Raw genomic sequence first — 21,976 nt, forward strand, 5'->3', positions numbered from 1 at the left:
ATTATATGATAGCGGAACAAACACTGGTAGCAGTTACTTCTGTAAAATATCTGGGAGTATGCGTGCGGAACGATTTGAAGTGGAATGATCATATAAAATTAATTGTTGGTAACGCGGGTACCAGGTTGAGATTCATTGGGAGAGTCCTTAGAAAATGTAGTCCATCAACAAAGGGGGTGGCTTACAAAAAACTCGTTCAACCTATACTTGAGTATTGCTCATCAGTGTGGGATCCGTACCAGATCGGGTTGACGGAGGAGATAGAGAAGATCCAAAGAAGAGCGGCGAGTTTCGTCACAGGGTTATTTGGTATGCGCGATAGCGTTACGGAGATGTTTAGCAAACTCAAGTGGCAGATTCTGCAAGAGAGGCGCTCTGCATCGCGGTGTAGCTTGCTCGCCAGGTTTCGAGAGGCTGCGTTTCTGGATGAGGTATCGAATATATTGCTTCCCCCTACTTATACCTCCAGAGGAGATCACGAATGTAAAATTAGAGAGATTCGAGCGCGCACAGAGGCTTTCCGGCAGTCGTTCTTCCCGCGAACCATACGCGACTGGAACAGAAAAGGGAGGTAATGACAGTGGCACGTAAACTGCCCTCCGCCACACACCGTTGGGTGGCTTGCGGAGTATAAATGTAGATGTATATGTAGAAGGGGGGAAACCAGATGGCGCTACGGTTGGCCCGATAGATAGCGCTGCCATAGGTCAAACGGATATCAGCTGCATTGTTTTTAACAGGAACCCCCGTTTTATTACATATTCGTGTAGTACGTAAAGAAATATGAATGTTTTACGTGGACCACTTTTGCGCTTTGTGATAGAAGGCGCTGTAATAGTCACAAACATATGGCTCAGAATTTTAGACGAACAGTTGGTAACAGGTAGATTTTTCAAATTAAAATACACAACGTAGGTACGTCTGAACATTTTATTTCGGTTGTTCCAATGTGATACATGTACCTTTGTGAACTTATCATTTCTGAGAACGCATGCTGTTACACCATGATTACCTGTAAATACCAAATTAATGCAATAAATGCTCAAAATGATGTCCGTCAACCTCCATGCATTACGCAATACGTGTAACGACATCCCTCTCAACAGCGAGTAGTTCGCCTTCCGTAATGTTCGCACATGCATTGACAATACGCTGACGCATGTTGTCAAGCGTTGTCGGTGGATCACGATAGCAAATATCCTTCAGCTTTCCCCACAGAAAGAAATCCGGGGACGTCAGATCCGGAGAACGTGCGGGCCATGGTATGGTGCTTGGACGACCAATCCACCTGTCATGAAATATGCTATTCAATACCGCTTCAACCGCAAGCGAGCTATGTGCCGGACATCCATCATGCTGGAAGTACATCGCCATTCCGTCATGCAGTGAAACATCTTTTAGTAACATCGGTAGAAAATTACGTAGGAAATCAGCATACATTGCACCATTTAGATTGCCATCGATAAAATGGGGGCCAATTATCCTTCCTCCCATAATTCCGCACCATACATTAACCCGCCAGGGTCGCTGATGTTCCACTTGTCGCAGCCATCGTGGATTTTCCGTTGCCCAATAGTGCATATTATGCCGGTCTATGTTACCGCTATTGGTGAATGACACTTCATCGCTAAATAGAACCCGTGCTAAAAATCTGTCATCGTCCCGTAATTTCTCTTGCGCCCAGCGGCGGAACTGTACACGACGTTCAAAGTCGTCGCATGCAATTCCTGCTGCATAGAAATATGGTACGGGTGCAATCGATGTTGATGTAGCATTGTCATCAACGACGTTTTTGAGATTCTCGATTCTCGCGCAGTTTGTCTCCTACTGAAGTGCGGATTAGCCGCGACAGCAGCTAAAACACCTACTTGGGCATTATCATTTGTTGCAGGTCGTGGTTGACGTTTCACATGTGGCTGAACAGTTCCTGTTTCCTTAAATAACGTAACTATCCGGCGACGAACAGTCCGAACACTTGGATGATGTCGTCCAGGATACCGAGCAGCATACATAGCACACGCCCGTTGGGCATTTTGATCACAAAAGCCATACCTCAACACTAAGCCGACCTTTAACGCAGCCGGCCGGTGTGGCCGAGCGGTTCTAGGGGCTACAGTCTGGAACCGCGCGACCGCTACCGTCGCAGGTTCGAATCCTGCCTCGGGCATGGATGTGTGTGATGTCCTTAGGTTAGTTAGGTTTAAGTAGTTCTAAGTTCTAGGGGACTGATGACCTCACAAGTTAAGTCCCATAGTGCTCAGAGCCATTTGAAGCTTTAACGCAATTGGTAAACGGTCCATTTTAACGCGGGTAGTGTATCACGAAGCAAATACCGGCCGCACTGGCGGAATGTTACGTGATACCACGTACTTATACGTTTGTGACTATTACAGCGCCATCTATCACAAAGCGCAAAAAGTGCTCCAACTAAAACATTCATATATCTTTACGTACTGCATGAATATGTAATAAAATGGGGGCTCCTATTAAAAAAAAAACAAAAACTCAGTTGATATCCGTTTGACCTATGGCAGCGCCATCTAGCGGGCCAACCAAAGCGCCATCTGGTTCCACCTTCAAGCTAGACGAGTTTCGTTCTTTGTTATTTTTTTCGTTCGATGCTTATTTCGTGAGATATTTGGCCCGGTCACTATCAATGGACCACCCTGTATAAGGTGAGCATTCAGGTGCACGGAACAATTTTTTTATCGCCAAGATACGTCGCCTCTAATATGATACTCTCGTGCTTCCGTTTTGGCATGACAGTCCATCACTTTACTTCTCCCTACGCCAGCTACTAACAACGTGGCGCAACCTCGACTTAATCGTTACAATTTTGAACATGACTATTGTTCAGCAACCGTATTCTAGTTTGAGCACTGGAGTAAATAGCCAACCGTTTGCACATAAACGGTAGGTACGTCTACCTAGGTTTCGGCACCTACTATGGGTGTTGTGTTGGGTTGATTTGGCGGAGGAGACCAAACAGCGAGATCATCGGTGTCACCGGATTAGGGAAAGCCGCCCGCGGTGGCCGTGCGGTTCTAGGCGCTGCAGTCCGGAACCGCGGGACTGCTACGGTCGCAGGTTCGAATCCTGCCTCGGGTATGGATGTGTGTGATTTCCTTAGGTTAGTTAGGTTTAAGTAGTTCTAAGTTCTAGGGGACTGATGACCTAAGATGTTAAGTCCCATAGTGCTCAGAACCATTTGAACCATTTGATTAGGGAAAGATGGAGAAGGAAGTCGGCCGTGCCCTTTCAAAGGAACCATCCCGGCATTTGCCTGGAACGATTTAGGGATATCACGGAATACGTAAATCAGGACGGCCGGACGCGGGATTGAACCGTCGTCCTCACGAATGCGAGTCCAGTGTGCTAGCCACTGCGCCACCTCACTCGGTACTAAGGGTGATTTCCCTAAATCGTTTCAGGAAGATGCCCGGATGGTTCCATTGAAAGGGCACGGCCGATTTCCTTCCCAATCCTTCCCTAACCCGAGCTTGCGCTCCGTCTCTAATGACCTCGTTGTCGACGGGACGTTACACACTAACCACCACCACCACTACTAAGGGTGACTTCGTCAGAACGAAACGTTGTTAAATCGTAAAATTACATTGCTAAAAAGCAATAGCTGCTCCAAATTCCGACTATTGCTTTTTAGCAATGTAATTTTACAATTTAACAACATTTCATTGTGACGAAGACACCCCTAGTAGGAGTCAAAGCCTATGTCAATGTACCTACCGTTTATGTGCAGCCGGTTGGTTGTTTAATCCTATGTTGAAACTAATTATTGTTTCTTTCTGTGTTTATTTATGATTAGACGTGAACTGAGTTTCTAATACAAAATCGTTGATACGAGCGACGCTCTCTGGCATTTATACGTAATTAGGTTAGCAGCAAAACAGAGCACAACGCAATTATCCATTTCCGGTAACCACTTAAACACTGTGTCACTAATCATAATTATTCCGTTCCACATTGACACAAGGATTAACTGTCCAGTGCGATTTACTGTCATGGACTCCGCCATACTGACCTGATTCCACCGAATCCAGCACTCTTCCGTAACAAAGCTTAACATCGTCGACCCGCAATTCATCATTGTTATTCAGAGATAATTTTAATTCGTAGCTTCATCTCTCAGAAGTGATGTATGATGAGAATCAAATAGATCTATTATCACTGTTCGCTAGCCACGTGAATAATATTAATATTCCCCTAGAAGCCTTACGTGTGGAAATACTGCAATATCACTCATTACCAGAAAAAAATAAAAAACAGAAAAATAAAAATCATGCTACAAATTTAAGATTTCCTAAAGTTACACTGTAAAATGGATTTAGAAGAAGACCAGAAAAGAAGAAAAAAGGGAAAAGTGTAAAAAGAAACTTAACTTGAACAGCACATCCTTGTAATTTATTTGGCGTTACATTCATCCTTCCTTGCACGATACGATTTTAAATTTTTCGCATGATGTCTTCCATAGCACTCCTCACCACTCAGTATTTACAATTTGACCGAATTTAGGTGCGTGATAGTCTGTATGATCTGGAAAGGCCCTTTGTCATTTCCACACACGAGATGTTAATTCACTTCCAATTTCTTCCATATGATACAGTCTTGCTCTCATTATTTATCTAGAGGTTTCTTTTTGTTTATATCTTTAGCATCTTCCAAGTTATTCGTGACGCGTAATGATTCGCCACAGTTGTCAAACGCTGTGGAAACAAACTGCCACAAATGTTCTCTGGTACGTATTGAGCTAAACCAGGCCTACTATTAAAACGTCATATTTAAATCGAACACCCAGACATGAATTTTTGCAAAAGTCTCGCATCTCTGTTGTAGTTGTCAAGTGAAATCAGTTTTTCTTTTAATACTTCACTGTTTTTGATGTGACCAATACCACCGGTGAAATGCCGCTGCAAGCTCAGAAAATTTGTGCACTGATTATCTACACGGTTGGCTCAAGTGCGTGATTCGAAAGTCGTCCTAGGAATGCCACAGTCAATTTTTTTCATTTTACGACTGTACACGAGTGAAAGCAACTCTGAATAGTTTCAAGAAATATACAGGACGGAGGTGCTTATCAGGATCAAATTCTTTGTATTGACTATTCAGGTTCAAATGGCTCTGAGCACTATGGGAGTTAACGTCTGAGGTCACCAGTCCCCTAGAACTTAGAACTGCGGTCGCGCGGTTCCAGAGTGAAGCGCCTAGAACCTCTCGGCCACAAAAGCCGGCTTTAATATTATAATCAACAACAATGTCTGTACACGCCAACGGCATTGCAGCAGTGGTAACACCGGTTCGATTCAGATCACCAAAGTTAAGGGCTGTCGGGCTTAGCTAGAAAAGTGGGTCACGGTCCGCTGTTGGCAAGCGGGGTGTACTCAGCTCCTTTGCGGCCAAATGAGGAGTTACCTGGTTGAGGAGCGGGCACGAAAACTGACAACCGCCGGGAGAGTGGTGTGCTGATCACATGTCCCTCCGCACCCACATCCAGTGACGACTAAGGTCTGAGGAAGACACAGCGGCCGGTCGGTACCGGTGGGTATTAAAGGCCTATTCGTATGGTGTTTCTGTTTTCTGTGTTTGTACGCAAATTCATATCACAATCTATCCGAATGCGTGCACTGGCATCTCCAAGAATAAAATTTTTATGTGTTTGTAGAATAAGAAAATACGTCACATTAACAGCTTCGCCCAATTCAGTGACATCGGTATCAACCTAAGCACAGTTCTCTTGAACGCCAGGCAGTAACGTCACTGCAAGCTTCACGTGTGGTGTGAGTGTAAGTAAGATTCCCTTTAATCTGATTCGTTTCAACTGCGAGCTTGTGAATATGCCGTTTTTGCATACTCATTGTTTTCACGTCAGTTCCATTTATGTGCATTTATTGGAACTGGATCTTAATCTGAAACGCGAAGGCGTAATCGAACACATCAATCAATCTGGTGGAACAAGAAACATGGTTCATCCGATCAGGTGACACTTTTACACTGGTACACGGTCCAATGCCGATGATACCTTGCTCATTGCAATCTAACTGACGATGTCACTGGGTCAAAATGCGTATTATATGCTGCGGAGCCTCGTGTGCTGAGTGGTGTGCTCTGAGACACTTGTGCCCGTACTAACACTGTATTCTGTCATTAGATGTGGTATGGATTGCCGTGTATCCTACTTTACAGTGCGGGCAGTTCTGACCTCCACATGTTGCACGGGGCTTGGACGTGCAGCGCCTTGTTGCCTACTCGTGCTTTCATCGTCAAAATGTTCAAATGTGTGTGAATTCTTAAGGGTCCAAAGTGCTGAGGTAATCGGTCCCTAGGCTTACACACTGCTTAATCTAACTTATGCAAAGAACAACATATACATCCATGCCCGAGGGAGGACTGAAACCTCCAGCGGGAGGGGCCGCCCAATCCGAGACATGGCGCCTCGACCCGCGCGGCCATCCGCGCGGCGCTTTCATCGTCCTTTAACCACTTTCCATAGACACTCACGACAGCAGCACGGGAACAGCCATCCAGCTACGCCGCTTCCCAGACGTATGTTGCCAGGTATAGGGCCGTAGCAGCCTCCACTTTGTTGAAGTCTCTTGCGCCAGTGAATTTCGCTGTTAACAACTCGTATCGTCGCTTGAATTATTTACCACTCTATAATGGATTATACTGTAAATGATGAAAGTATGTGAATGCAGCTTGCCGCTAACTTGGTGTAATGTCTCTCACACTTAAACCTGTACAGTAAAGTAAGGGCCTCCTGTTTTATCTTTAGGCTGATCCGTGATAAGACAGGCAAACAATTATACTATGGAGGATTCTGCGTATTTTCTATAATTTCATTCGCTCTCTCTCTCTCTCTCTCTCTCTCTCTCTCTCTCTCTCTCTGTCCTTTATCTATATACAGTTTTAAATATAATATTTCATTACGTGAACTCAGCCCAATAGAATATCTGGTGGAGCCCTTCGTCTTAATATTCAGCGGCTGGCTTGCTGTGAAAGATCTTTATATCTGTTATTATTGTTAAGCGCTGCATTCAGTTGGGAAAATCGATCGTTTGAACAATTCGTTCATTTTACGACAGATTTAGAATTTCAGATGTGTCCGAAGCCTTTTTGGACGATTTTATAAAGACTTGTCGATTGCAGGCTCTCTTCGTCACAGCTGAAACTTCCCCACTAATTACAGGGCCAAGACAATCATCAATGATTCAGACAAAGAACTCATTCGTTATTCACTCTAGAATAAAAGGGTCACAAACCTTATTTTTGAGGAAAATTGTATATTCAATCCATCTCCATTACATGTTCCGTTTTCTGTTGATTCCAAGTCTTACTTAATTTGCGTTTACAGTTTTTCTCTCTCTTCAAATAACCCGCTAGTGGCACAAACGTTAATAGCTCGCTTTAAGGAGAAGAAGAGCAAATATGTCTCTTTTAGCAACCCGACCATCTTCCAACAGATACTTCCGAAGCTGTCCTAGTTATCCGTCCCTAACAACCATGGAGAATGCATATATGTATCTCTGTTCTTCCAAAGAATAAACGTACTAGAAAAATACCTTGGCGTCGACGAGCTGTCGGCGCATATATTACTAGAAAATCCGATCAGATACTTTCCAAAAGTGAATAAATGTGGATGATTTGATGATAATTATTAATTATTGCGTGGTAGAGGGTAATTTTCCTTGTGGTTTCTGGCTCTGAGCACTATGGGACTCAACTGCTGTGGTCATCAGTCCCCTAGAACTTAGAACTACTTAAACCTAACTAACCTAAGGACAACACACACATCCATGCCCGAGGCAGGATTCGAACCTGCGACTGTAGCAGTCGCACGGTTCCGGACTGCGCGCCTAGAACCGCGAGACCACCGCGGCCGGCACTCGTTTCTGCTCCGCTAATCCATTGAGGTGACAAAAGTCACGGCATACCTCCTGAAATCGTGGCGGACCTCCTTCTGTCCGGCATAGTGCAACAGGTCGACGTGGCATGGACCCAACAAGTCGTTGAAATCCACTGCAAAAATATTGACCCACGCTGTCTCTACACGCCCACAACTTCAAAAATGGTTCAAATGGCTCTAAGCACCATGGGACTTAGCAGTAGCGCGGTTCCGGACTGAAGCGCCTAGAACAGCTCGGCCACAGCGGCCGGCCCGTCCAAAACTACGACAGTCTTGCCGGTGTAGGATATTGTGCACGAACTGACCTCTCCATTATGTCCCATAAATGTTAGATAGGTTTCGTGTCGGATGATCTTGGTGGCTACGTCATATGCTCGAAACTTCCAGAATGTTTTTAAAACTACTTGCGAATAATTGTAGGCCGGTGACATGGCGCATTGTCATCCATAAAAATTCCATCGTTTCTTGGGAACATGAGGTTCAAATGGCTCTGAGCACTATGGGACTTAACATCTGAGGCCATCAGTCCCCTAGAACTTAAACCTAACTAACCTAAGGACACCACACACATCCACGCCCGAGGCAGGATTCGAACCTGCGACCGTAGCGGTAGCGCGGTTCCAGACTGAAGCGCCTAGAACCGCTCGGCCACACCGGCCGCCTTAACATGAGGTCCATGGATGCCTGCATATGGTCTCTTAGTAGCTGAACATAACCATTTCCAGTCAATGTTCGAGTCAGTTGAACCAGAGGACCCAGTCCATTCCATGTAAACACAGCGTACAATATTGTTGAGCCTCCGTCAGCTTGCACAGTGCTTTATTGACGCGTCCATGACTTCGTGGGCTCTCCGCCAAACTCGAAACCTACGATCAGGTATCACCAACTGAAATTGGGACTCATCTGACCAGGCCACGGTTTACAGTCTTCTACGTTTCAAGCGATATGTTCACGGTCACATGAGAGGGGCTGCTGGCAATGTCGTGCTGGTAGCAAAGGCACATGCGTCGGTTGTCTGCGGCTACAGCCCATTAACACCAAATTTCGCTACGCTGTCCTAACGGATACGTTCGACGTACGCCCCACATTGATTCCTGCGGTTGTTTAACGCAGTGGTGCTTGTCAGTTAGCACTGACAACTCTACGCAAACGCCTCTGCTTTCGGTCGTTAAGTGAAGTGCGTGGTAAGAGGTAATGCGTGAAATTTGTTATTCTCGGCGCAGTCTTGAGGGACATACCGAAATGGAATGTCACTCATGTCTAGCTCCAACACGATTCCGCTTCATAGTCGTTTAATTAGCGTCGTGCGACCATAATCATGTTGGAGGCCTTTTCACATGGATCACCAGAGTACAAACGACAGCTTCGCCTGTGCACTACCCTTTTGTTACCTTGTGTACGCGTTACTGCCGTCATCTGTGTATGTGCATATCGCTATCCCATGACTTCTGTCATCTCATTGTATACTTTCTTTACAATGTCACGTACTCGCAGCTGCAGTTTGCGTCATGCAACCTCGAGGTGGGCACTGGTCTTGATGTTTTGGCTCCTCACCGTACAGACATTGGACGAACTGACTGGCAGCGCCCTGCGGGATTTATCTAGCGATTGTCTGGTAACTATATGACCATAGAGCCACGTAAAACAACTCTACGACATTTACTCTTTGTTTCAGTGTACTGATGACCTCAAATGTTAAGTCCCATAGTGCTCAGAGCCATATGAACATTTTAGGACATCAAAACCAGACTAGCACTGTCAAAAAGAGCATTCCTGGCCAAGAGAAGTCTACTACGATCAAACATAGGCCTTAATTTTAGGAAGAAGATGAAATGAAATGATCGTATGGCATTTATAGGCCGGGATATCCCCTTCGGGTTTCGACCGCGGTGTTGCAAGTCTTTCTAGTTGACGCCACTCCGGCGACTTGCGTGTCAATCATGATGATGGACACACAACACCAAGTCCATGCCGGGAATCGAACCCGGGCCCCCTTGCGTGGTAGGCGGTAACGCTACCGCTGTGCTACAGAGGCGGAAGAAATTTGTTAGAACGTCGTTTGGAGCACAGAATTGTATGGTAGTGAAACATAGACTATGGGAAAACCGCAACAGAAGAAAATCGATGCATTTGAGATGCGGCGCTACGGACGAATGTTGAAAATTAGATGGATTGACAAGGTAAAGAATGAGGAAGTTCTGTGCAGAATCGGAGAGGAAAGGAATATGTGGAAAACACTGACAGGGAGAAGGGGCAGGTTGATAGAACATCTGTTAAGACATGAGGGAATGACTTCCATGGTACTAGAGGGAGCTGCAGAGGGCAAAAAGTGTAGAGGAAGACATAGGCTGGAATACATATAGCAAATAATTGAGGACTTAGGTTGCAAGTGCTACTCTGAGATAAAGAGGTTGACACGGAAGAGGAATCCGTGATGGGCTGCGTGAAACCAGTAAAAAAAAAAAAAAAAAGAAAAAAAAAAGAGCTATATATCACTACTCAGCGTTCTCACATATGAAAGCGTCTTCGAGGAATGTTTGAACGGAACAGTAAAAAAATCATATGCGGAAGCAGTTCAGTCTTCATGGGTCATATAAATTGATTGATATCTACGGTACAACCACACCATACATTAAACAACAAACATGAAACTGATTGGCATTCATAATAATAAACTTCTAAATACAATATACAGTTACATTAAAGTGGTAGATCCGTGCAAAAAGCCGGCCGAAGTGGCCGCGCGGTTCTGGGCGCAACAGTTTGGAACCGTGAGACCGCTACGGTCGCAGGTTCGAATCCTGCCTCGGGCATGGATGTGTGTGATGTCCTTAGGTTAGTTAGGTTTAACTAGTTCTAAGTTCTAGGGGACTAATGACCTCAGAAGTTGAGTCCCATAGTGCTCAGAGCCATTTGAACCATTTGAACCGTGCAAAAAGGAATTTGATGTTGGTGATTTCGTCCGTATCTCCAAATTCAAGACTGTTTCGAGATATCGTACTCACCAAATTAGACAGAGATATTTACAGTTACTAAATTGCAACAAACAAACCCATGGACCTTTATCCTCAAAGACTGTTTCTACACAGAAGAAATACGGAAATCGAGTGAACCAGATGAGCTTCTCGTAGAACGTGTCATTAGACCTATAGGAAATAGATTACATGGGTGATGGCTCAGATTTCCTTTGTCACATGGTAGTTTGATAGACACTAAAGACTTAATACGTAACAAGGCTAAATCACCAAGCTGCACAGCTGTTTAGCATGAGTGCTAGGATCCACATCGTATACAAGGGTAGTAATTTTGTTGACAAACATCTTGGGAACTTCGTAACCCCACACGCAATTATTATGGACCAGAGAAAAAGCTACCGGAACGTGTAGTAAGAGATGGTAAAGGTATTAGCGAATTGGATGATGCTTGTAAACAGCACAGTACTGCACACACTGCAATTAAACATGTTGCAAAATTTCACTTAGCAGACCGTATTTTAGCTGACAGGGCTAAGAACATATGCTCGAGAAAGGACACCGAATTTGAACATCGAATTGCAGCACCAGGTGTTGGCAAAATAATACGTACACAATTTAAACTGAGTGCAGAGATAAGTTCCCGACGAGTTATGAACGCCGCTCACTGTTCTGGAAACCACGAAGTAGGTGTAACAAAAAGGCTTGCAAATCAGAAACGAAGAAAATAAGAACCTTCAACATCGCAGTGCGTCAGCAATCGTTAGTTAATATATTAAAAAACTAGAAACCCGCCTCGATTGCGTAAAAAGCACCTAGTGTTAACCTAGGTTTCGGCATAGATAACTACACCTTCTTCAGAACAGTAAAACCCACAAGTGCCTAAGAAGACCTTTGTCAATAATTAAAAGAACACAATAGCTATACATTTATAAACGAATAAAAGGGAAACACAAACAGTACATGTGTACAAAGTCTAAATCATTACTTAATGGTGTAACCTCCACCTCACACCGGCCTATGTTCGATGGGCCACGACCCGCCATAAACGGCAGCTGCAAATTGTAGCTACAATTTGCAGCTGCAGTTTATGGCGGTCTAATGACACGTTCTACGAGAAGTTCGTCTGGTTCACTCGATTTCCGTATTTCTTCTGTGTAGAAGCAGTCTTTGAGGATAAAGGTCCATGGGTTTGTTTGTTGCAATTTCGTAACTGTAAATATCTCCGTCTAATTTGGTGAGTACGATATCTCGAAACAGTCTTGAATTTGGAGATACGGACGAAATCACCAACATCAAATTCCTTTTTGCACGGTTCAGATGGTTCAAATGGCTCTGAGCACTATGGGACTCAACTTCTGAGGTCATTAGTTCCCTAGAACTTAGAACTGCTGCAGCTCCAGCTGCAAATTGTAGCTACAATTTGCAGCTGCAGTTTATGGCGGGTCATGGCCCATCGAACATAGGCCGGTGTGAGGTGGAGGTGACACCATTAAGTTAAGTAATGATTTAGACTTTGTACACATGTACTGTTTGTGTTTTCCCTTTTATTCGTTTATAAATGTATAGCTATTGTGTTCTTTTAATTATTGACAAAGGTCTTCTTAAGCACTTGTGGGTTTTATTGTTCTGAAGAAGGTGTAGTTATCTACGCCGAAACCTAGGTTAACACTAGGTGCTTTTTACGCAATCGAGGCGGGTTTCTAGTTTTTTAATATAAACGAAGAAAATAGCAAGTTAAAACGGTGAGAATTGTACCATATCTAAAACCTCTGGTAGATTTCTTTCCTTCCTAATACCTGTGTCAGCTGGTCTGTTGGCGATAGTGTCTTTAGCAGGTGAAGCTAGTGCAACAGCCCAAACAGTGAAAAACTCACAAGAACAGCATCACAAAGCCACAAGATGTAATAAATTGATGAAATCCCTAACCATAGGAAAAGGACTGTATTTAGAACCATACCAACAAAATATTTTCACACTCTGAGTTACTGGATAGGAGAGGATGATTTGTGTGTCAGCGAATTCCTTTTAGTATAACGTGGATAACTTCACACTTTTCATTAATTATAATCATTTTCTATTCACACCAGACACTGACCTAAGGGCAAGCTTCATGCGACGCACCTATAGAGAACGTTTTTGAGACTCAGTTTAATTCTACAAGATTTTTGCTTTTATACAAATCATTTAACAAAATCTCTGACCGTTTTTTCTTCAAAACTATTTTCTGTTTTCAAGCTTCGCTCAGAAAGTGTAAAATACACCATATTAAAATATCAGTCGGTAATCTGTTATTATTAAGATTACATAGATCAATAGAAAGCAGAGAAATTTCAATTTACGCTCTGATTTGATACTTTTTGACATTTCATTTACATCGCTAGCAGCAGCTGTTCGTTTCTTCCCTCAAACTACTACTTCAGTTTTTCTTAATAACACCGATTACTGTGAAACTTTTTTTTTTCAAAATTAGATCTCTCACGCAGGTCAATTTGATACTTCATTTGCCCATTTCCGTTTGCCTAAGAAAACTCGGACAGATATCATTTTCGTGATTTCTAGGGAGTCTTTTTCCCTCAAACGTTTGACCAATCAGAGGTTTGCCATGCAGACAAGAGGATAAGCCTCCCTCCATCTTTCATTACAGTAGCTAGTCACGACTTAAGTAGTTTCAGTTGGCACAGTTTCCACGAGTGGTGTATTCAGGTAGCCGCATCTGTCATGTTCGTCTCACCCCACCTTGTAACGTGACTACTGTAGCCTTGCCCTCCTCACTTGGAATATGTAGGAGTAAATCAATTACCCCAATACACAAAAATATGTGCACTTTCCTTCTTTTACCATGTTTGTAACTTACCTTCCTTTTCCTTCTATTCTGGACAAGTGACAGGTTTCATTTCCTCCTCGTTTCCTATTTTGTTTCCTTTGAATATGCTTTCATCTATTAATCGTGTCTCTGTTTTGCTACGGTCGCAGGTTCGAATCCTGCCTCGGGCATGGATGTGTGTGATGTCCTTAGGTTAGTTGGGTTTAAGTAGTTCTGAGTTCTAGGGGACTGATGACCACAGATGTTAAGTCCCATAGTGCTCAGAGCCATTTGAACCATTTTGAACCGTGTCTCTGTTTCCTTTTTCCAGACCACTCCACACCTCTTCTCTTACTGGCCATGTCTTGGAATTCTCTTTATATGACACTTTCCTTCCGAAAAACATCTCATTCTGCTGCTCCTTCTGCTTCTATCTTGTGTATTTCCAAAACTCTTTTTTAACTTCTCTGATACAGTGTATTGTTAATTTCTTTTCCCAGACATACTTGAAGATTGTTTTGTCAGCCTATAGTCATTTAGCCTGCACAAACGTCCACAAATTATCACTCGTTATTTCTCTATTATTTTTTATATTTTATGTATTTAGATATATTTAATCTTTGCTTTCAAATTTCCAGGCTTTTTCCTTCCTTGCTGGACCCAAAACTTTTCACGTAATTCTTCTAATGCTTCCGGTTTGCCTAATATATAATTCATTGTAAGGCATTCTCTTGCCTATCGACGTTCTAGCTTCTCTACCATGTTGTAATGTATAATTTATATATTTCTTGAAGTGTGCCTTTTATTTTAAATTTTTTTTTGTCATCCCATATTCTGTTTCTATTTTTTGTATTCTTTCATGTATGGAAGAGTTTTTTCTAACCAATTTTTTTTAAATTAGGTCTTATAAATACTTCAATATGTGAGCTTTCCATTTGCCAAATGATTGTAAGGAATTTTGTGCACTTTGTCTTTCCGCAGATATTCTTAAATCTGCTTTATTTGTTGTTTGTTCCAAGAGACTGACTTGTAATTCTGCATCTGCTAGATTTTCAGATAGTACAGCAAAATCGTCTGCAAATTCCAGGGAATTCATTACTCTGTTTCTTTCGTCCCCATTTAATTGGTGATACTTGACAGTCTTAACTGCTCATCCAGAATTCTTACAACTTTTGCTAGCACGTAGTTGAAGAGATCTGGAGATACACGCTTCACCCATTGCTTCTGTGTACACCAATCCCACAACACATCACAGGCTACGAGAAATGCGTTGTGCGCATTTGGGGTTCGGCAACAAAACAGTTACCACAGTTTTCTGACAGTGGGGTTTGTCGTCGAAGTAACGTAATTTCAGGATCAGTGACGTGTTAACGCAACAATGAATTAAAACGAGTAATCCCACCTCGGTTAGAGCGCTCGTACAAATAAATTAGTTTACAAAATGTCGTGAAAGAGAGTTTCGTAAACAGTGCAAGTGTAATAAATTCTTCGGAATGGCGCTGAAATTGATTTCGAAGCCGGATAATCGCTCTCGTTCCTGACGTGATGCACAACAGTGGGAGGAGGATTTATAGGGGCGCGTGCGTCACTGATCGGATCGTTACCGAGTCGCTCGTGTGGTAATCGCTTCTGCTCCCTGGTGTTTGTACCTCTCCTCCATTAGTAGATCATGCTTCTCTCCTGCCTTTGTCGCATTTGTTCGATATTGTTCCTCTCCTACGCAAAAAAAAAAAAAAAAAGAAAAAAAAAATATTATCCGTGGCACCCAGTGGGACGGGAATTAATTTGTCTCGCGCACAGAACTGAGAGTCTGCCTAAGAAGAAACAGCGGCTCTGGTTTCTAAATCGGCATTAACGGCCGGAATAGCGGTACAATAATGACACGTCCGTTCAAAACTGACGTCCGCCGACGCTTTTTGTAGAGATAAGTCAGCAGTTCTTAGCGGGTCTAATTTTACAGGACAACAGAGTAACGGTGTTGGTGGCGGGAAGGTCTACATTTACATTCTACATTTATACTCCGCAAGCCACCCAGCGGTGTGTGGCGGAGGGCACTTTACTTTTATTCTCATGGTCTACTTATCGCAGTAAGTTCGACAAGTCTCCGACTAGGTCTAGGGCGACAGGACACGCACCTCAACTACGAAAAGCTGCTAAAAACTGACTGTACTGTATGTGACCCTACACTGTATTCTTTTAAATATTAATATGCTAAAAGTTCATTCTACGTATCGGGTATATGCGAGTACTTCGAAAAATAACCGTACTGTATTTTTAAATTGAAAAGTCGGGAAAAAACTACCACCTTGTCCTTACTAAAGTAACAAGCGCTCGTTACAGACGCACATTTCATCGTAGGAAATTTAACTTTAATCAACCTGCCATTTTTCTCCTCAGTTGGTTCATACGAAGCACTCAATGCGTCAGTGTCCATGTCGAGCTAACGACCATCTAATAAGAAATCACGATAATGTCATTGTACTAGCAGTCTAACATTCATATGGTACTCGGACGCGTGTCATGTTCGCCAAAATATTACATAGTTTCCTACTCATTAATAAGGAAGTGCCTCTTAGCGAAGTCTGCGTAATACGCCACGTGGTGCTACGACATGTAGTAAAGATAATTTTCAAAAAATAAATGGCTCTGAGCACTATGCGACTTAACTTCTGAGGTCATCAGTCGCCTAGAACTTAGAACTAATTAAACCTAACTAACCTAAGGACATCACACACATCCATGCCCGAGACAGGATTCGAACCTGCGACCGTAGCGGTCGCTCGGCTCCAGACTGTAGCGCCTAGAACCGCACGGCCACTCCGGCCGGCAAAGATAATTTTCCCGTCAGTCAACAACATTCTTATAATTGTCATCAAAATCGAATATTAATGCTCATTTTCACTTTATGCTGTCTGCTATCACATTGTCTTCAGCGAAATGCGCTACTGAAACACGTTACCAAAATATTCAGGGCCTCTGCAAAGCTACACTTACACTCTGAAGACTTCATAACGACTCCTAGATATTTTAGTCCAAGCGATCTTCCAGCTCCAGAAAGCGAGGACGTACTCTTCTCCGATTGCCTGAGAGACGATGGCGAACGAGAGTTATATCTGCTGATGTATAACTAGGTACTGTACCTACTTCACTATACAAAATCTTGTGATAAATTTACGTATTTTACCTAAATATGTTCTCTAAATCCAGGAAAATTTAACTAACGATGTCTTTACGTGTCCGAAGGACAGGAGTAAAGATATTACTTTTAGATATAAATACATACTGTGGTGTCACCGCCAGACACCACACTTGCTAGGTGGTAGCCTTTAAATCGGCCGCGGTCCGTTAGTATACGTCGGACCCGCGTGTCGCCACTGTCAGTGATTGCAGATCGAGCGCCGCCACACGGCAGGTCTAGAGAGACGTCCTAGCACTCGCCCCAGTTGTACAGCAGACTTTGCCAGAGATGGATCAATGACAAATACGCTCTCATTTGCCGAGACGATAGTTAGCATAGCCTTCAGCTACGTCATTTGCTACGACCTAGCAAGGCGCCATTACCAGTTAATATTGAGATTGTAAAACATGTACCGTCAAGAGCGATGTACACCAATTATGGATTAAAGTTAAGTATTCAAGCAACTACGTTCTTTATTTATTAGTCTCAGCTCCTTTAATTGTTCCAGACTTCACGCCAGTCTGCGTGAGCGTAAACGCGTGCATTTCGGACTCCTCTAGCATCACGGTGTTGGCGCTTCTGCCAACACATCACATGCTGTTTCTTCATTATGTCTTTCATATGGTGGACGTAATCCGCTACATGAATGCACAATATTGGGTCCACGCTCATACAATCTGGATCACACTTTCAAGATTCATTTTTCATGCAAGGTTTTCATTCACTGCACCGTACATTCTGAAAGCATGAAAACTGTTTATTGTTACGAGATACGTAAAATTTCAAAATTTATGGATATTTCTATATGTGAACAACTGCTAAGGCTGTCAAATTAAAATTTGTGAACTGCTATTCCAATTTGACAAAGTAGTAAATGTAAATGTGGTGTGACTAGGGCCTCCCGTCAGGTAGACCGTTCACTGGGTGCTAGTCCTTCGATTTGACGCCACTTCAGCGGCTTGCACGTCGATGGGGATGAAATGATTATGATTAGTACAACACAAGACCCAGACCCTGAGAGGAGAATATCTCCGACCCAGCCGGGAATCGAACCTGGGCCCTTACGATGGACATTTTGTCGCGCTGACCACTCAGCTACCAGGGGTGGACGACAAACTAGTGAAAAATTTATTAAAATTGGCAAGAGTTGTCTCATAGGTCTGCGTACGATTTAGCGGCCGGATAAACAATCCCATTGGATTACGCCAAGTGGTGCACACATGGTGTGGGATCACACCTCCCTGCATAGCATCTGCATAGGCACTCACAAGGGAACCTCCCCATCGCACCCCTCTCAGATTTAGTTATAAGTTGGCACAGTGGACAGGCCTTGAAAAACTAAACACAGATCAATCGAGAAAACAGGAAGAAGTTTTGTGGAACTATGAAAAAATAAACAAAATATACGAACTGAGTAGTCCATGTGCAGGATATGCAACATCAAGGAAGGCTTCAGCTCAGGAGCGCCGTGGTCCCATGGTTAGCGTGAGCGGCTGCGGAATGAGAGGTCCATGGTTCAAGTCTTCCCTCGGGTGAAAATTTCACTTTCTCTATTTTTGCAAAGTTATGATTTGTCCGTTCGTTCATTGACGTATCTGTTAACTGTAATAAGTTTAGCGTCTGTGTTTTGCGACCACACCGCAAAACTGTGCGATTAGTAGACGAAAGGACGTGCCTCTCCAATGGGAACCGAAAACATTTGATCGCAAGGTCATAGGTCAACCGATTCCTCCACAGGAAAACACGTCTGATATATTCTATACAACACTGGTGACGGCATGTGCGTCACATGACAGGAATATGTTGTCGACCCACCTAACTTGTACACTTGGCGAATGGGTAAAAAGATTCTTCTACCTTGCCCGATTTAGGTTTTCTTGTGGATGTGATAATCAATCCCAAAAAAGTGATGAAAACATAAGCGTTTGTCACATAAACTGAAAAAAAAGTTAAAACTTTTCACCCGGGCGAAGGCTTGAACCACGGACCTCTCGGTCCGCAGCTGCTCACGCTAACCAAAAGACCACGGCACTCCTGAGCTTGCTCTTTCCTTTTGTTGCCTATCTTGCGCATGGACTACTCAGTTTGTATATTTTGCTTATTTTTTCATAGTTCCACATAACTTCTTCCTGTTTTCTCGATTGATCTGTGTTCAGTTTTACAAGGCCTATCCACTGTGCCAACTTATAACTAAATCTGAGGGGGGTGCGATGGGGAGATTCCCTTGTCAGTAGCTCCTCCTCAACAGTGAATTCATGTTGCTACGCCACAAGTTAAGATTAATTTCTGAACCCGACAAGTACTGGGTGTTTATAAATTAGTTATGCAATAGGATATTTAAGTAGCCGGCCGCTGTAGTCGAGCGATTCTAGGCGCTTCATTCCGGAACCACGCGGCTGCTATGGTCGCAGGTTCGAATCCTGCCTCGGGCATAGATGTGTGTGATGTCCTTAGGTTAGTTAGGTTTAAGTAGTTCTAAGTCTAGGGGACTGATGACCTCAGATTTTAAGTCCCATAGTGCTTAGAGCCATATGAACCATTTGATTTGAACCTTTAACTGTGGAAAACGATAAATAACTTACAGAACTGTATGATACAGCAATGAATGAAGTATATTTTCAAGTTTTATTTACAAATGTTAACTATGGGTACCTTCGGAGATATGCAACAACTTCACGGTGATAATGTGGTGGCGCGCCATCTCGCTGGAATATAAATTCTGTTCCCAATCCTGTTGTTGTTGAGCATGTCCACGTAGGACTGCCGAACTTGTTCAATTGCTTCGTCACAGGCTGTTGGGCGACCATGACCTGGCGTCCTATGATATGCACAGCCAGTTTCGGTGGAACCATTGTACCGCTTAATGAAACGATAAACGACACTGCATCGTTACGCGTCTGCGGGATAACTGTTGGAATAACTGATTCGCGCATGTCACCTAGCTGGAACATTGGGAACTAAGAGTGTTGGGCGAGAATAAAACTTCGAGATGTTCTGCATTCAGCACTGTATCAAACATTTCTATAACTTCCATACACTTCCCACAAGTAAAGGTTATTTTTTGGCCTCACAAGACTGAGTGCATCCCGCGTCCTAACAGCACCTCGCAGAGCTGGTTAGTGACCTATTCAAGTGCTAGCCAAGCCCGACAGCGCTTAATTTTAGTGATCTGACGGGAACTGAGCTTACCACTACGGCAAGACGGTTGTCTGCTTTTATATCGGTAATTTATAAACACTCTGTCTTTAGTGATAGCTTACGTTGTGTACGACTACGACTTTTCATCTTCAGTGGTTTAACAGTGGAGTCGAGAGGACGGCGGTACATATCGCTATTCGTCCATCCAGCTTTAGTTTTTTCGTGGTTTCCCTAAATCTCTTCTGACAGACGCCGGGACGCTTACTATGGAAAGGAGACGCCCGAACTCCTTCCTCTGTCCGAGGTTTTGCTCGTAACTAATGATCTTCCTTCCTTTTCGCAATGAGAATGAACTTTAAGTGTTACAACGTGTTGAAGGGTGCCTACTTATAACCATGTCTGTACCACGTTGTCATTCAGTAAACCATATCGATTTTGGGAGGTCGAACAGGTTCAGAGAGCCTGTTTGAGTTGGATGACACCTTGATCTTTCTAGCAGAATTTGACATAAGTGTTAAGATCTGCAAATATATCGATCGTTTTCTTGTCTTATAGCTACGAAGTTACTGGTGATTGTTTCCGGGTGATGTTACCGTTTTTCAGCTGTCTAGAAGATCCTTATCAAAAAGCATAAAATGAATTCAACTTACAGCTGATCTGCGATCTCTTTCTACACGTTCTGAAACGTTTACCATGTTTCGTGAAAGTAATACGTAAGCGAGAACAAATGGACCATCACAGAAGGCAAAAGGTACAGGCACCCAGCTTGACGCTGGTTTCTTGACTTTCGGAAGGCACTCGATGTTCTACACTGTCACCTAATGGACAAAATACGAGCGTACGGATATCAAAGCAGCCTTGTCAGTGGATTGAAGAGTTTCTGGCAGATAGAATACAGAATGACATTCTTAATGGAGAGAAATCTGAACCGTTACAATTTTTTTTCGTAGTTGACGTATCCGTTATCCGCAGGTAGTGCCCTCTGCCGTGTTTCAGCGTTGCACTGCGCATAAAGTGAAAAGGAATTTTCCGCCAGGGAAGGACGGGTCGTCGGCTTGTGGCCCTTATCTGGTGCACGCTCCCCTGCGCGCTTGTTTCTCGCATGGCTTCCGTGTTTCTCACTCGCGTAATCACAATAAACAAAAGACGCCAGCAGTAAGTGCGAGTACTGTACACTCGCCTAGGCCAAAACATATTCTTCTGTATCTCGTTTCGCATGACGGTGCAGTAATGTTCTGTAAGATGAAACTAGTCAACAGACTTAACTACAGGGTGTTTTAACGCAGTCAGGCGTTGCGCGGAAGCGAAAATCAGGGAGGCGGTTCCCTAACACTGCACGCGTCATTGTCTTATCTCGGAGTCTGACAATCTTTTATGATAGTTTCTGTCTTTGTAATACTGTCTTAAGAACAATGGCGGTGAGTGCTTTTACACTATTCTGAATGAAATTACCATTCGTCTTTTCGGTATTCGTTTTTTCTTTGGAAAAAGGCTGCATTGTTGTCGTTGTTGTTGTTGTTGTTGATGACTTCAGTCCAAAGACTGGTTTGATGCAGCTCTCCACACTACTCTATACCGTGCAAGCCTCTTCATCTCCGAATAACCGCTGCAACCTACATCCCTCTGAATCTGCTTAGTGTATTTATCTCTTGGTGTCCCTCTACGATTTTTGCCCTCCACGCTTCTCTCAAGTACTAAATTTTCGATCCCTTGATGCCTCAGAACGTGTCTTACCAACGGATCCCTTCTTCTAGTCAAGTTGTGCCACAAATTCTTCTTCTCCCTAATTCTATTCAATAGCTCTTCATTACTTACGTGGTCTACCCATCTAATCTTCAGCATTCTTCTGTAGCACCACAGTTGGAAAGGTTCTCTTCTTGTCTAAATTATTTATCGTCCATGTTTCACTTCCATACATGGCTACACTCCATACAAATAAGGCTTTCTAACCTTAAATGTGTACT

The sequence above is a fragment of the Schistocerca piceifrons genome, chromosome 5 (genome assembly GCF_021461385.2).
Source record: "Schistocerca piceifrons isolate TAMUIC-IGC-003096 chromosome 5, iqSchPice1.1, whole genome shotgun sequence".
NCBI classification, from domain to species: domain Eukaryota; kingdom Metazoa; phylum Arthropoda; class Insecta; order Orthoptera; family Acrididae; genus Schistocerca; species Schistocerca piceifrons.